The sequence below is a fragment of the Phoxinus phoxinus genome (genome assembly GCF_949152265.1).
Source record: "Phoxinus phoxinus genome assembly, chromosome: 14".
NCBI classification, from domain to species: Eukaryota; Metazoa; Chordata; class Actinopteri; order Cypriniformes; family Leuciscidae; genus Phoxinus; species Phoxinus phoxinus.
In genome coordinates this window covers 33,730,520-33,736,712 of record NC_136889.1, presented here as the reverse complement: position 1 = coordinate 33,736,712, position 6,193 = coordinate 33,730,520, and positions in this window count along the sequence as shown.

Below are 6,193 nucleotides of genomic sequence, written 5' to 3'. Positions count from 1 at the left end.
GTCCCACGGTTTCTGTAAAAACTAAACCGATGCACGGTTTCTAATGGACAGGTCTGACGGTCAGTTCTAATAGACAGTACTCCCAGTGCTATAAAAGTACCCACTTTCACGCACCCACATTTATGCCCAGACATGCCGAGCCCTATGGGGCTCGCCCTGCGCGCTCTCTCTCAGCTGAGAGAGCTGAGCGCGCGCGGGCTGCCCGCTCGATTAAGCACACCCCCCGCCTCAAACGCTGCAAGCCCGGCGTCCATGTTACAGCACACGGTTGCTCTCATGTCACCGCCATTTCGCGACCAGAGCCCAGATTTCATTCTACCCCTAGTTACTCATGTGAATGCGTGGGAAAAACTTCCCGGGGTTTCAGAGTGGGTGTTGAACATTATAAAAAGAGGCTATTCGCTACAGTTCTCGCGACGACCCCCCCGTTACACGGAGAGGGTCGAAACTGCGGTAAAAACAGAAGTAGCACATCTACTTCGAGCCGAAATAGCGAAGCTATTGAGCAAAGGGGCCATAGAGCCTTTATCTCAAGCTCAGAGTGAAGAGGGTTTGTACAGCAGATATTTCCTGGTGCCAAAGAAAGACGGGGGTCTCAGACCCATTTTAGTTCTGAGGCAGCTGAACAAAGTGCTTGTGAAGCGCAAGTTCAGAATGCTCACGACCAGAAAAATCCTTGCGCAGGTTCGCCGAGGGGACTGGTTTATGTCAATAGATCTGAAAGACGCGTATTTCCACATACAAATCGCGTCACGTCACAGGCGATTCTTGAGATTTGCCTTCGAGGACCAGGCATATCAGTACACAGTCCTCCCGTTCGGCCTGACTCTAGCACCTCGTACATTTACAGTGCGCATGGACGCAGCGCTGGCGCCCCTGAGATTCCAGGGCGTGCGAATTCTGAATTATTTGGATGATGGGCTGATTCTGGCCCAATCGCGATCAGACCTCGTACAGCACAGGACCCTATTACTCGAACACCTCGAGGTTTTGGGTATCAGAGTAAACTGGGCAAAGAGTTCACTGTCTCCCAGTCAGAGGATATCTTTTCTGGGCACAGATCTGGACTCACTGTCTATGACAGCACAGCTGTCATCACAGCGCAAACTGCGTATTCTGCGCACGATAAAAACCTTCCGCAACGGTTCTATAGTTCCGCTCAGGAGGTTTCAGAGGATGCTGTGCCTCATGGCCTCAGCATCACCAGTACTACAGTTGGGCCTGCTGCGCATGCGCCCGCTACAGTTCTGGCCGAAAGCGCGAGTGCCACGCCGAGCATGGGTCTCCGGTCTTTGTCCCCTCAATGTCAATCAGGAATGCGTGTCAGCCCTGATGCCATGGAATGCGACAGACTGGTACCAGTCAGGTGTAAGCCTGGGGACTTCCTCGAGCGTAAAGGTGGTGTCTACGGACGCATCCACTTCAGGCTGGGGAGCGTTGCTCGAGGGCAGACCGTTCTTTGGCCAGTGGTCAGAACGGGAAAGGCTCCCACACATAAACTGCCTAGAAATGTTGGCAGTGGACTATGCGCTGAGGCGTTTTTGTCCCCGGATAAAAGGCCATCATGTCCTGGTCCGGTCGGACAACATGTCAGTGGTGGCCTTCATAAATCACCAGGGCGGTGTCAGATCCCGAAACCTGTACAGGTTAACGGAACGCCTCCTGGTTTGGGCCCAGCACAACCTGGGCTCGCTGAGAGCAGTGTACGTGCCAGGGCACCTGAATATTGGCCCAGACAGACTCTCAAGGAACAATGTTCCGACAGGAGAGTGGTCTCTACACCCACAGACAGTGCAGCTGCTGTGGAGGACATTCGGCAGAGCAAAAGTAGACCTGTTTGCATCTCAGGAAAACGCTCATTGTCAAGTGTATTTTAAAACATCATGGCTTCCCACACTTGAAAAGGGAAGGACTTGATCAGACTCAGGATTTCACTCATTCTTCAATTTATTTGACCAGTAACAAGGAAGGTGAAAAACCTTTAAACATACAACACATAAAACAAATTAAATAAAGTTCATTATTTCCCATCAAATACAATAAAGCACACACAGTACATCAGGCAAAGGGTAAGTATATTTTCCACATAGATTAACCATTACTTCATTACTTATCACCCGGGTAAACAGTGTAAATCAGGCATTGAATGAATAATCAGAAAGCCAACTCTACTTTTAATTTAACTTGTTATTCTTTGTTTAGCCTAGATCATTCTACACAGAATTTATATATATGACAATTTCATTCATAATTTCAACCTAAATGAAATAAAGCATTTCACACGATTTTACTATGAATTAGCATACAATTACTTCTGTTCAGAAATGGTTAAGTCTCTTTGTACAAAGCTAAAACATGTACCCATCTTATAAAAATTATTTAGCTTCAATCTATTAATAGTGCAATTCACAATGTGTCTTTGTCAACAGACCATATATTTTACTTGCTCATACTTAGACTTAGACTTAGACTTCTCTTTATTAATCCTTTGGGATGACTCCCACAAGGACATTGTAAATTCCAGCTGCAGTTTTTTAGAAAAGAGGAAAGAGAATAGTAGAGAAGAAAAGAAAGATAAGTAAAAGCAAAATAACATTTACATACATATAACATTTCATAAATAAATAAATTATTTTAAAAAGTGTCAGTATTGAGTCCAGTGTTATAGTGACCAGGTATAATGTAAAGTCCAGGTGTGTATATATGTGTGTGTGTGTATGTGCATGTATATGTATTGTCCTCTCTGCCCTATTTCCTCCTCCCCCCAAGTGAGGAGTTATAGAGTCTGATGGCATGAGGGACAAAGGAGTCCTTAAGTCTGTTAGTCCGGCACTTGGGGAGGAGCAGCCTTCCACTGAACCGGCTCCTCTGAGTGCTGATGATGGTGTGCAGAGGGTGGCGGGCATTGTCAATAATGTCCAACAGTTTGTCCAGTGTCTTCCTCTCTGCCACCATCACCAGTGTGTCCAGCTTCATACCGATCACAGAACCGGCCCGCCTGATCAGTTTATCCAGCCTGTGGGTGTCCTTCTTGGATATGCTGCCCCCCAGCACACCACAGTGTAGAAGAGGACACTGGTGACCACAGACTGGTAAAACATGCACAGCAGTTTGCTGCAGATGTTAAAAGAGCGCAGTCTCCTCAGGAAGTACAGCCTGCTCTGTGTCTTCCTGTACAGGTGGCTTGTGTGTATTGTCCAGTCCAGTTTGTTATCCAGCCACACTCCGAGGTATTGGTATGATTTGACTGCCTCCACCTCCATTCCCTCCAGCAGTACCGGTCGCAGACTTGATCTGGTTCTCCCAAAGTTAACGACCAGCTCCTTTGTCTTAGAGGTATTGAGCTGTAGGCAGTTAGTGCGACACCAGAGAGCAAAGTCCCCCACCAGACTCCGATACTCCTCCTCCCTATCACCCTTAATACACCCAACAATGGCTGTGTCATCCGCGTACTTCTGTATATGATACAGCTCAGAGTTGTAACAGAAGTCCGAGGTGTACAGGGTGAAGAGAATAGGGGCCAGCACTGTGCCCTGAGTGGCTCCAGTGATGCTGACCACAGTGTCAGACATGATGTCCTTCATCCTGACGTACTGTGGCCTGTCCGTGAGGTAGTCTCTGATCCAGTCTACCAGAACGGGGTCCACTCCCATCCTAATCAGTTTGTCCTGGAGTATAGGGGGCCGGATGGTATTAAAGGCACTAGAGAAGTCCAAAAAAAGTATCCTCACTGTGCCGTTCCCCCTATCCAGATGGGAGTGGACCCGATGCAGCATGTAGAGCAGGGGTAGGGAACGTCGGTCCTGGAGAGCCATAGCCCTGCAGAGTTTAGTTCCAACCCTAATCAAACACACCTGAACCAGCTAATCAATGTCTTTAGGATCATGTAGCAACATTGACTATTGACATCTGGTCAAATTAATGAATCGTGATCCTCACACACACTTCAACAGGACAGGACACCAACATGGCTCACACCAACATGTAACCGGACACCACACATTCCTCACAACAACATCTGGTCTTCCACACACACACCAAGACACCCACGTGTCCTCACACAGAGAAAAAGGACTGCTAAATAGTCACTTTTAAATGTAATAAATATATCCCTTTTTGTGTTAAGATGTGTTTATAAACCATAGGAAAGCATATATATGTCCAAGTGTAACATTAATCGAACTTTAAATGTCTATACTAATGCATAATAATCAAACGTTGTATTCCTAACCGTAACCTGATGTGTTTCATATCATTTTAAATCTTGAGACCTAACGGAGTTGAATCTCGATAATAGACTGCAAGATATGATTATTACTATATGAATCCTTTCCAGTCATAGAAATGACTAAGCCAAAGCTCTGTCATAAACTACACAGACTGGGGTCTTGACAAGACAAAGAAAGTCTCCCGCGCCCAAATCACTGAAGGTGATTGGACCATCCACCAGGAGAAGGCGTTATCCTTACATTCCTTAAAAGCCAAACGCTCTTCCTGCCTCCTCCTTCCTGCTCTTGCTACCCGACCTAGTCATGTGAACAGTCCGCGATCGACTCCTCTCTGGAGTCCGTCTCTTTTTATTTTCTTTATAAAGTTTCTTTTGTTTCATTTTCAAAGTCTCCTTCGTTCGTTTCCACCTACGAGTCGAACGAACGAAGCCTGAATTCCTTCAGTAACATATCACTTCCACAAGAGGCCTTCTTCAAAACTCGCGCCCTGTCCGAGGAGACACGAGCGCGCGCACTCTGCTCCGGGAACACGCGCAGGCTGGACACAGCTCGTGCACACAAACGAACTTTGCAAGTATTATTCACTCCAACGAGTTTAATGTTTTAAGGTTTGTTTCGATTGTTGGCTCTCTCAAAGGTCTGTGATTTTTGCTGTCCTATGGTCACACGTGACCATTTTCTTTTTCTCTCATTCTCTCTCTACAACCTCAGCGCGTGCTCCGGCACGGCGTGCCCCTCCTCAGAACTTTATCTCTCTCACCTTCTCTCTCTCATCTGTATTCGTTGTCTTGTATTGTTTACTGTAAATTATGTACATAGATATAATCGGTGTATAATCAATATGTGTAGTCCATATATTCTGTAGTTGTGCATTTATTAAAACCATATATTATATGACTGTTTCTGAATGTTGAAAGTTAATAAATACGAGTCAATGAGGTTTACGATCTAAGAGCTACAGCGCTCAATATTAACTACATTAAGTAGTTTAATTTTATAAACACCGGAAAATTAATGTTCACGACCAGAAAGTTAATATTTCTTGGAGTTTATGATAAGGGATAACTTTATTGAGAGATTGATGGATTGATCTTTGATGGTTTTGCAGGACAAACACCTCTTTGATCATTACATGAATTTCCTTTAAAGGTTGTCTCATAATCGAAGTTAAATAAGATTATTGATATATGAATGAGGAATTATAAGACGTTGTGATCGATTATTCATATATTCATATAATCTATACATTTTCAATTTCGATAATTTAATGTAACTGTAATATGCAAAATATTAATCATATTCATGATTAGTTATTAAAATTCCCTATAGATCATTTGAGCTAATTCATAGGGACCCAGAGTCCGAGGCATATACTTTACAATCATTAAGGCTACAATCAGGTGAGTTTTTATCAGGGTTGGAGCTAAACTCTGCAGGGCTATGGCTCTCCAGGACCGACGTTTCCTACCCCTGATCTATATACATATATATATGTGTGTGTGTAAAACACTAGTTATACCTGCTGGAAAGTTCTACAAGTATATTTAACCGTATTCATGGGGTACTTTTTATTCCTGTTTTTCACCAAACACATCTAGTGGGAACTAGAAACACCCCGACAACACCTCAGACCCCAGAGCGTTAATACAAACATCACAATTTTTAATTTGTGTCTTTTGTTACATAGGGACTACTGAACAGACATTTAAAAGTTTATTTTAAAATGCAAAGTGCTTGAAATCAAAATGTGTAAATAAAGCTCTGTAAACTTGCATTTTTGCTAAACTAAAAGTGTGTCCCATTGGATAATCAAAAGTTGTACACACACTTGTGGTCTTCAAGCCCACTTGAACACATGGACCAAAGACCGGAAATACGGTAGGTCATGTAAGTAGACAAGTGTTCAAGTACAACGACGGCAAATGTGGGTATTTGGACAGGCGCATAAAAAAGGGGCAGAGTGG